The following is an 11,595-nucleotide window of genomic DNA, read 5'->3' as shown; positions in this document are numbered from 1 at the left end:
AATGTGATGACATGCACAGAGATATTTCTGTCATCTGAAACCTACAAAGCTCTTCAGAGTAATTTTTCCTTTACATGATATCTCTTTAAGTATTCTTGGACAAATATTAAGCAATATTTAAAAGAGCATATACTAAGACTGTTCCTTGTGGAATTTTCTACCTCAGTGCACAATCTTCAAACTGTATTAGTCTCATATCTTTCCTTAATTTACATTTACTCTCAGAAGACAGAATATTAGCACAAAGTGTAGTTTAATAAAATCAGGGAGTGTGTTCAGTGGCTCAAACATAATAAGTATATATTTACCTATGTATATTTTGGGGTAAGAATTTTAGTGCTCTTAAATCTCTTTATTGTGGAGAAACTACATTGCAGTGAATGATTGTTCTTTTGAATGTTATTTGTGCATTATGTCATGTGTATTGTGATAAAGACGAGACAGTTTTCCCAAGAAGCAAGTCAAATGGATAAGATATTAGATATAAAGAGAGTACTTCCAAATTGTACTTGATAAAATCAAAGTGAAGAAAAAGAACAAAAAAGCTCTAATAGCACTAGAGAGAGTTCCCTATATTTTATTATTATCACTCACTTGAAATTTGCTTCGTATGAGTTCCACCAGGAAAGAAGTTTACCAGAAAAAAAAAAAAAAAAGATACGACTCAAACTCTATTGAATTATCTGTTAAAAAATCTCTTCAAGATTACACAGATGTGTAAAGATTTTCTCAAAGACAAAAACTAAGTGCCCCGCTAACAGAAGCTCCCTAAATTGTATCAAAACTCAGTTTATATTCCCACAGATGTCTAACAAGCTGTGTATATGGTCTTGGATTATAGACTGGGAAAAATCAATAGCTTGCTGTCTCAAAGGCACCGATATAGATTATGAATCACAGCCAGGAAGTTGTCAGTGATCTCAGCTGCCAACAGTGCTTCAGTAGAGATATTTGCTAGCTCATACTCTTTTAATGTGCAGCTTTCATATATGAAACAGAGCAGGTCACTTTTTGGAAAACAAAAAAAAAAAGTAAGAGAATTTTATTTTAGACAAAACTATGGTAGCCCACAAAATAACAAGCTTCCAATCTTATCTAAATAATGACTTCTTACCAGAAGGTTTTTGCTTGTATGTTTGTTGATGTGGTTTGTTTGTTTGTTTGTTTGTTTTTCCAGAAGAAAAATGTCCCCCTCTCCCATATTTTTCCAGCTTATTCCAGAACTCACAAAACTTATTTGTATGTGCCGAAACTATTTAATTCAGGTATAAGAAACAGTAAAAAAGAACTAGGAGGAGTTCACTGAAGGAAAGCAATAGCATACTTTTTATCTATTATTCTTTGACAATGATACTGTAATGCAGAAATGTGCTATGTCGTCTCAAGGAATGGAGAACTTTTTAATGTGAGGTAGCCTCTTGTACTGAAGCTACACAAGCTGTTCATGAAAATACCACACCGTCACTTCTTTTCAAAGTACTAGCTTTAGTAAAATTACAGGAATAATAGGTACAGAGGATTTCCTCCCACTAATTTTTTCCAGAAACATTTCAATTAAGTAATACAATTCAATTCAATTCAATTAAATAAATAGAATGAACTCCTTTCTTGCACTAAAACTGTATTTTGAGATACTTCTATTGTTAGGTATCCAATGTATGTGCTCTGAATTACTCTCTAATGGCACAAAATGCTCTCCTTGACCATTGATGTAGAGAATGGAGGCTAGAAGTTCTAAGTGTTCAGCAAAATAAAGTAACTGTTTCTATAATCTAATTCAAAAACACCCAGCATGATTTTTTTTTTCCCCCCAAAGGTTTTCTAAGGTTTGTCAAGTTATGATGAAGAACATGAACATATCAATAAATCAGCTCTGGGAAGATAAAACAGGTTAAGAGAAATGAAATGTAGCATTGTAAGCTGCAAGGGGAACAGCATCCAACCCAAAAGAAGTGATTATATTTAGTTCAAAATTTTCCTATAGGTTTCCTTATTTGGAAATAGAATAGATCTGGAGTGAGAACACAGGGAAAGAGACATTAATGATACTATCAATATCCCTAACCTTATTTCTTCTTGGACAGCACCTCACATCTGAGACACTTGTACAACATTGTGGGATAGAGCTCAGGAGGTTTGAGGGAAAAGACTATGAAGAACATGAGAGTCCAGGTGCTCTACATCGTTCCTTGTTAAATTTGCTGATTTCACATTGAATACTTCTATAGCAATATTAATGCCCTCAGGACTTCATGGTTGATGTTATGTGTTGTAAGGTGACACACTGACAGCATTGATTTCCAGAGTAAAGTTTTCAGTGGAAAGTAAGAAACCGCTGAAGAGACTGGCTGTGCATGTGATTAATCCAAATGTAAGAGAAACACTGAAGGAATATTTGCACTGTGGTGAAACAGTTCCCTAGAACTGCTGCTATGACAATTTTCACATATATTCAACTCCAAGCACAAATGGATCAAAACCCAAAATAGATTTTTGGGTTGGTTTTTGAGAAAGACATAGAAAAATATTGATAGAAAGTGTATATATGTCCTGGTTTCAGTTAAGACAGAGTTAATTTTCCTCCTAGTAGTTGGTAGGGTGCTATGTTTTGGATTAGGATGAGAAGAGTGCTGATAACATGCTGATGTTTTAATTGTTGCAAAGCAGTGCTTACACTAAGCCAAGGACTTTTCAGCTTCTCTCTCTGTCCTGCCAGCAGGAAGGCTAGGGGTGCAGCAAGAGCTGGGAGGGCACAGACCCAGAACAGCTGACCCAAACTGGCCAAAGGGGTATTCCATACCATCTGATGTCATGCTAAACAATAGATAGGGGTGGCTAGCTGGGGTGGGGGGGGCCGGCTGCTTGGGGATAGGCTGGGCATCGGTCAGCGGGTGGTGAGCAATTGCATTGAGCATCACTTGTTTCGTACACATTATTAGTAGCCGTACTATTATTATTATTATTGTTAATTTTCCTGTCTTAATAAACTATCTTTATCTCAACTCACAGGCTTCACTTTCCCGTTTCTCTCCCCCATGCGAGAGAGGGAGGGGGGAGGGTGAGCGAACGGCTGTGTGGTGTTTAGCTGCCAGCCGGGTTAAACCACAACAATATATTTGCATAATTTTTGTACTGCAGGAGATGGATGCAAAACAGTGCAAATAATGTTATGTAAATGAACTAACTTTTTGGAAAGAGAAAAATTCAGACTAATCTTTATTTATTTATTTATTGATTGATTGATTTTCCCATGAGAAATCTTCTTCAAGTTCCTGGCCATCTTTAATTTTCCATCAACTAATTTATCTCAGGGCTGACTTCAAGAACTCCTACAGTTTTACACCAGTCATAATTTTGATGATCAAAATATTTCCAAATGAGACTTAGTTCTATTAGTTAATAAGCGTTGTCTACATTTGAGCCAATTCTGCCTCTTATTTTAGCACATTTTTGTCTTTTTCAGGATTCCAAAAACTATTCAATTTAAGGACAAGTTCAGTTAATAGATTAGTCTGAAAAATGGTGTGGGAGAAATCAAAAGTAATGATAACTTACTTATGCATTTCTTAAAAGAAATTTAAAGTTCCTCATACTAAATTGACAAACAAACTATTAACTTTCTACTTGTGAATAGGGACGCGTCACTGAAAGTAAATGTTTTGCTTCAAATAAAAGCAATTAATCTTTTAAAATGTATTCTACTCTTTTTTTTTTTTTTTTAATCCACCAACCATCATTTGTTATTTATAAATCTTTAGGCTGAAAACTGCATTTTTAATGATAACTGCAAGCATTTAAGAAAAAAAAATGGTATTGGCAGTCTCTTTTAATCGTAATAAAAGCTTTCAGTATGCACAAGGCCTTTATCAACAAAATCCTATGAAAGTATTTCTGCATTTCACTTCTTTCCTTGTGAAATAGGTTTTACCATATAAATACATAATATGGGTCAGATTGGGTTAATTTAACAATAATAATACCTAATAGCAGGCAGAAGTTTTCCCTTTCAAATATGTACATACCCAGATTAAACGCCAAAGCCCTGAGGGCACTGTCAGCCCTGCCTGTCCATCCCAGGCCTCCCCTGGGCCTTCTTCCACCTGGCCCATGGCCCAGGACTCCATTTCAGCCAAGCTTGGGCCCTCAGTCCCTCACACTGGGGCTGTTGTGAGGGCCATCACATCCATGGGCTCCACCACAGGGACAATGGAGCACCCACTGGGGGGCACCCATTGCACCCATGGGGGTTGCAGGAATGGGCCTAGCAGCCCGTCCTGTCCCACCACCCCAGTCAGGAACCGGGCAGCCAAGAACACCAGCTCTGGGCACTGGGCACCTCCCTAGCAATGGGCCAAGGTCTTAGGTCTTCAGCCTGGGTGTAACGGTTGGGATCAGGCCCAATAAGAGAACCGGAGTCAGACACATCCCCAAGAAGGCAAGAAAAGACAAAAAACACATGGAGGATTGTCACGTAGGTTCTCTGTGATTCCCAGGCCTTTAACTCTTCAGACAGTATCATTATAATTACTCAAGGTTTTTGCTTTGGAAAAATCTCAGTAAGAGATGTTCATTTGAACAGGACTTTTTTTTTTCTTTTTTAAAAAAAATATTTTATTTTTTGGAACATGAAAGCTAGCAACTAATAACTACAAAACTCTTTGCTGCATATAACAATAGAATGACTTTCAAGTTTGGGAGCACTTCTGGGTCATTACTGGCAGAGCTGCTTAATGTAGAAGAGGCATCAGGGATTATGCAGCTGTCTGGAATTGCTTTCTGGAGGAGCTAGCAGTCTGTGCAACTGACATTGCCAATGATTCTCTCCCTTGATCACTGCAGAACTGCCCACTAGATATGGGGCAGTACAAGACAATCCATCCTTAACCACTGATCCTGAAATAAGTGGAAATTATTTCCTACAGCCTAGGAAAGACTTGACTCTGTTCTCCTCAAGTTTCTGAATCTAGTTTGATATGATTACTTTGATTTAGCCTATGACTCTTGTCTTGATAATAACCTTTTTTTTTCTTTTTCTTTTTTTTTTTTTTCTTTTAGGACTTTCCTCAGCTTCAACTTGAAGGAGAAGAACCTATGGTAAAAAAGTAGCCAGAACTTGAAAGAGTGTATGAATGTCGTCAAATGCATTGTTAACAGGTGTGTTCAATTATGAGGCTTAGTATATCACTATAGTAAACAGCAACACGTTAGTAATATATGCATGACTTTAGATACGTATTTTGCACTTTACCAAATATTCATATAATCTTAGTTGAGAAGAATATTTTATTATTCTACATGTAAATAAACTGAAGACAATCATTTTGGCTAGACTGTTCATTACAGTTGAACACATTTACATTTGCAATCTAACAGAAGGTTGATGTTAGCCACAAGCTTTAATTTGCATTTTTTATTGCTGTCCAAGGACTCCTTCGAGTGGGGAGAAAAAAAAAAAAAAAAAAAGGGAATGCACATTTCTCTGGTGCTTCTCTGTTTTCCTAAATGAAACAAAAAACTTGAATAAATATTTTTTTTGCAGACAATTGTTCTCCTTTATTGCCTATTTTGTCTGTATTCAATATTTTTATGATGTCTCCAAAGTCTTTCAAAAGCTTTCCATTGAAGAAGATGTTAAACTCTCTAGGTCTATTATGTAAACAAGTCATTTATTTTCTTCCCATTTAGTTATTTATATTTCTCCAGAGAAATGAAGTTGGAACATTTAACTGTGCTAAACAGAGAATCTACCTTAAGGAGCATATGATCTAAGGGCCTGATGTGGTAAAGTGGATAAACACGCTGAATACACACAAAATGCTTCTACAACCTCTGAGTTTTGTTTGTTTGTTTGTTTGTTTGTTTGTTAAGTTACTGTTTTTTGCATACTGCATACAGTAAGGAAGACAAGAATAAACACTACACAGGGAACAAGCACAGAGCATGAAGAGATTATAAATTTATCTTCTTACAGTGTAGAGAACTCTTTCTGCATCACCTAGTCATGGATTGTCTGTCATATTTAATTGTGACATCAAGACCAAATATTCTTTTAAGACATAATTTGTAGATTAAATTGAAACTGTGGGCCTAATTCTAGAAAACCTGTGTGAAAATTGCTAAACTGTTAAGTACAATTCTTGGCATAAATTTCTGTGGATCAAAAGAAATTACTAATTCAGCCAACTAACCAGTTTAGAGATTAAATGCATCTAATCAGTACTTCCCAGAACCGATGCTTTATCTGAGGGAAAATAATGTCATTAATATGTTTTCTTGCCTCTGTCTAGATATCTTCTGCATTCTCATTTTGCCTCTCTTCATTACAAATATCTATCTAAAAATATTGGACAATTTAATCCAGAGACAGCTAGGAGATAATTTAGGGCAATTCTTTGGTAGTATAAAACAGATGCAATAGGAATAACTGCATCTTTATTAAATTTCTCACAGCTGCTGGTAGGACTGATGGGAATGAAACAGAGGATATGATACTGTTCCATCCTCCACAAAGAGGTTTCACAGAAATCTGTACATCTAACATGTAATATAAGACAGAGTTATTCTTTTCAACTTGCATTGCAGCAAATTTCAAGAGATTAAGAGGTCACATGAAGCTTTGAAAGACTGACTTCAATGCATCCATAGGTCAGATGAATCTAAGTATCTGACCCATTTACTTTTTTCCCCTCAAATGCTCCATTCAGTATTTTTTTGGTGATTTCCTACTTAAAGTAAAAGACCTGGTTTTACATCACAATTAAAATGATGTCTGAGAGAAGGATACTTTATAAAAGTCAAACCTTAAGAAGTAGGTTTCCCATTTTCATTACAACAGTACTACTAGTAAAAACAAGCAAACAAAAATAGAAAATATGTGAGGGACATCTTTGATTACTGTTTTATCAACTGTTTTATGATTTGACTGCGTTGTTTCCAGATGTTGTCATAGCATTTTTCTTTACTGGGCTGTTTGTAAGCCAACAATGCTGAACAGACTAGAAATCACTTCCTGAAGGAAAACTACTATACCTAATACATAATTACTGCAAACTAAAATACCTAAAATAAATACTTTTCTCTTAGGAATAGTATGCTATGTTACTCATAGTTCTAAAGGATTGTGCATTTATGAAAATTATCCTGTATGAGAACTCAAGAAAGCTAAGTAAGAAACTACTTAAAGAGATAATAGTGGAAAGCTTTAAAAGGGATATCTTTGTGACCATATTATAGTTGCCTCAGAAGACTGTGCCCATTGATACAAAATTAACTGTATTCATTAACCTAACAAAATCAAAATTAATACTGTGGAATAAAACTTCCAAGAAAGGAATATGTCAGTAATAACCAAGGATAGCTTATTAGCTTTAGCTGAAGGCTTTACTTTCTCAAAAACGGAAAACAGATAACATATTAAAAAAAATCTCCTGGATTACTTAAAAAAAAAAAAAAAAAGAAAGCCTAATATAATAAAATCCCATCTGAACTTGGTTGTTGTGTAACAAAATTCACAAAGTTTTTTTGCAATAATGTACAATTCATACACAATTACTGATATTTTGGGGGGCCAGAAAGCACACATGGCAATTTTCCCTTCTAGTTTTCAGATGACTGGAAACAAAAAGTTACAAATATTTTTAACAGTCTAATATATGCTTTTCTTTTCACCTTGGTGCAGCCATTTTCTGGACAACAGAGTAATTTGATGCTTTATTCTTTATCCTTCTTTTAGCTGCCTTTCAAAAAATATATATTTTTTCTGATGTTTTCTGCTTTTCACTGCTCAGGAGTGGTGAGGCACTCACAGATTCACAGATTCACAGATTTCTCTAGGTTGGAAGAGACCTCAAGATCATCGAGTCCAACCTCCGACCTAACACTAAGTACTCCACTAAACCATATCCCTAAGCTCTACATCTAAACGTCTTTTAAAGACCTCCAGGGATGGTGACTCCACCACCTCCCTGGGCAGCCCGTTCCAATGCTTAATAACCCTTTCGGTAAAGGAGTACTTCCTAACATCCAACCTAAAACTCCCCTGGCGCAACTTTAGCCCATTCCCCCTCGTCCTGTCACTAGGCACGTGGGAGAATAGACCAACCCCCACCTCTCTACAGCCTCCTTTCAGGTAACTGTAGAGAGCGATGAGGTCGCCCCTGAGCCTCCTCTTCTCCAGGCTGAACAAGCCCAGCTCCCTCAGCCGCTCCTCGTAAGACTTGTTCTCCAGACCCCTCACAAGCTTGGTCGCCCTTCTCTGGACTCGCTCGAGCACGTCCATGTCCTTCCTGTAGCGAGGGGCCCAAAACTGAACACAGTACTCGAGGTGCGGCCTCACCAGAGCCGAGTACAGGGGCACAATCACTTCCCTCGACCTGCTGGCCACACTGCTTCTTATACAGGCCAGGATGCCGTTGGCCCTCTTGGCCACCTGAGCACACTGCTGGCTCATATTCAGCCGACTATCCACCAATACTCCCAGGTCCTTCTCGGCCAGGCAGCTTTCCAGCCGCTCATCTCCCAGCCTGTAGCTCTGCTTGGGGTTGTTGCAGCCCAGGTGCAGGACCCGGCACTTGGCCTTGTTGAACTTCATGCAGTTGACCTCAGCCCATTGCTCCAGCCTATCCAGATCCTCCTGCAGAGCCTTCCTGCCCTCGAGCAGATCGACACACGCACTTAGCTTGGTGTCATCTGCAAACTTACTGAGGGTGCACTGGACGCCCTCATCCAGATCATCAATAAAGATATTAAAGAGGACCGGCCCCAGTACCGAGCCCTGGGGGACTCCACTAGTGACCGGCCTCCAACCAGATTTGACTCCATTCACCACAACTCTTTGGGCCCGGCCATCCAGCCAGCTTCTAACCCAGCGAAGCGTACGCCAGTCCAAGCCCCGAGCAGCCAGTTTCTTAAGGAGAATGTTGTGGGGAACGGTGTCAAAAGCCTTACTGAGGTCAAGGTAGACCACGTCCACAGCCTTTCTCTCATCCACCAAGCGCGTCACTTGGTCATAGAAGGAGATCAGGTTCGTCAAGCAGGACCTGCCTTTCATAAACCCATGCTGACTGGGCCTGATCGCCTGCTTGCCCTGCAAGTGCCGCGTGATGACCCTCAAGATAATCTGCTCCATGAGCTTCCCCGGCACTGAGGTCAAACTGACAGGCCTATAGTTCCCCGGGTCTGCCCTCCGGCCCTTCTTATAGATGGGCGTCACATTGGCTAGCCGCCAGTCAACCGGGACCTCCCCCGATTGCCAGGACTGCCGATAAATGATGGAAGGCGGCTCGGCCAGCTCCTCCGCCAGTTCTCTCAGTACCCTTGGGTGGATCCCATCCGGCCCCATCGACTTGCGCACATCCAAGCTCCGTAGTAGGTCGCCAACCATTTCCTCATGGATAGCGAAGGCCACATCCTGCTCCCCATCCCCTTCCACCAGCTCAGGGCACTGGGTGTCCGGAGAACAACCGGTATTGCCGCTAAAGACTGAGGCAAAGGCGGCATTAAGCACCTCAGCCTTTTCCTCATCCTTAGTAACTAGGTTTCCCCTCGCATCCAGTAAAGGATGGAGATTCTCCCTAGTCCTCCGTTTCGCGTTGATGTATTTGTAAAAGGATTTTTTGTTGTCTTTAACGGCAGTAAAGGATCTAAAAAGGCAGTAAAAAATCGAACAGGATGCCCTGAGAAGCTGTGGATGCTCTATCCCTGGAAGTGTTCAAGGCCAGTTTGGATGGGGCTTTGGGCAACCTGATCTAGTGGAAGGTGTCTCTGCCCATGGCAGGCGGGTTAGAACTAAATGATCTTTAAGTTCCCTTCCAACCCAAACCATTCTATGATTCTATGATTCCATGACCTTATGAAATTGAAACAGAAAAGTTCAGACTGGACATAATGAAAACTTTTTCCCCATGAGGATAGTCAAGCTGTCGAACTGATTTGGGCAGTGTCCATTCTTGCAGGCCTATACCGAATGGAAAAGTCTTGAAGAACCTGATCCGATCTCATAAAAGACCCTGATTTGAGCAAAAGGGTGGACTAGTTTCTACTGTGATCCCTTCCAACCTGAATTATCCTATGAACCTATTTATGTTGTATATCGTATTAACCTATTGTGTATATATATATATATATATTTTCTTTCAAATAGCTAAATCCCCTTTGATTTACTAGTTCTACCATTTTAGCAGTGCTTGCTATTCAGTCTGGCCTCCCCACCAACTAGATCCAACTTAAATAAATATTTAACTTAAATATTTAACTTATGCTAGAGATTTTTCTGGGTGTACTAACTTCACCATACACCACAAGCAGTCACTTATATTCAACAGTCAGAGTTATTAAATATGTGCTTATTTTAATGCAACTGAATATTCTTGTGAAGAAAGAGTAGCCTTATTCACACAAAATTGAAAATTACTATGAGATTCCACTAATAGTCTAAATAAAGAGTATACAAAGAATGGAACAATGAAAACTATGTCTTATGAATGTTGTTGATTTTTACATTTTTTTTTTGTTTGTTTGTTTGTTTGTTTTCTTCTGTATTTTCTGTTAGCCTGTTAATAATTTTTAACCATTCTTATAGCATCTTAACTCATCAGAATGTGATCATATGAATTACTGTAATTATTATTAAAGTTGCTTATTATCTTTTATACTTTTAATATTTTAATATTGTGTTCTTCAAGGTGCAAGAAGTGAATATCTCTTGTGTGTTGTAATTGTGCAGTTTTGGTTTCTTTCTATAGACTAAGTGGAGCCTTAAATATGAAAATTGCAAAGCCAATATAACCCCTTGTGTGCTCCTGCTTACTAAGTCCAAACTTGCAGTTTTTCTGTATTGAGAGAAACACTGCCAGGCACACACAGTCCATGCAGTTCCAGCAATGTGTTGAAGATAGTTTTCCACAGGTAGTGGAGGAGCTGATGAGGAGAGTTTTGCTGCTGACCTTGTTCTTACTAACAAGGAAGGACTGTTTGGTGATGTGAAGGTTGGGAGCAGCCTTGGATGCAGCGACCATGAGATAATGGAGTTTGGGATTTTGTGTGGAAGAAGCAAAGCAATTATAGGATAGTAACCCTGGACTCCAGCAGAGCCACCTTTGACCTCTTCAGGGACCTACTCAGTCCTTGGTCCCATGGGCTAGAGTGTTGTAAGGCAAGGCAGCCCAAGAGAGTTGGTTGACACAAATACCACTTCTTCCAAGCTCAAGATCAGTGTACCCCTTTGGTGAGAAATCAGGAAAAGGTCGCAAGGGGTCTTTATGGATGAGCAAGGTGGTCATGGATAAACTCAAAGGCATGAAGAAAGCCTGTGAAATGTGGAAAAAGGGCCTGGCTGCTTGGGAGGAATACAGGAATGCTGTCAGGGGCTGCACAGATGCAACAAGGAAGGCTAAGGTCCATTTGGAATTGAATCTGGCAAAGTAGGTCAAGGATAACAAGAAAGGCTTTTTAAAGTATGTCATTAATAAAAGGAAGACTAGGGAAAATGTGGGTTCGCTGCTGAATGAGGTAGGTGCTCTTATAACAGGAGATGCTGAGAAGGTGGAGATACTGAATGCCTTCTTTGTTTCAGACCTTACTGCTAAGACTTCCTTT

General features: G+C 39.1%; 1 long non-coding RNA gene across 1 annotated transcript in view; it reads left to right on the top strand.

Moving 5' to 3' along the window:
* Nucleotides 1–2,872: 2,872 nt before the first annotated feature.
* LOC308190358 overlaps nt 2,873–11,595 on the top strand; it is a 620,619-nt gene continuing 611,896 nt past the window's right edge. The window contains exon 1 of the long non-coding RNA XR_013947125.1: nt 2,873–2,894. This is a non-coding gene — a long non-coding RNA (uncharacterized lncRNA). The remainder of the gene's footprint in view (nt 2,895–11,595) is intronic.

Source organism: Anser brachyrhynchus (genome assembly GCF_964034855.1).
Source record: "Anser brachyrhynchus genome assembly, chromosome: 2".
In the NCBI taxonomy this organism is placed as follows: Eukaryota; Metazoa; Chordata; class Aves; order Anseriformes; family Anatidae; genus Anser; species Anser brachyrhynchus.
Note: the sequence above shows the minus strand (reverse complement) of the source record. Positions and strands in the feature narration are given on the sequence as shown.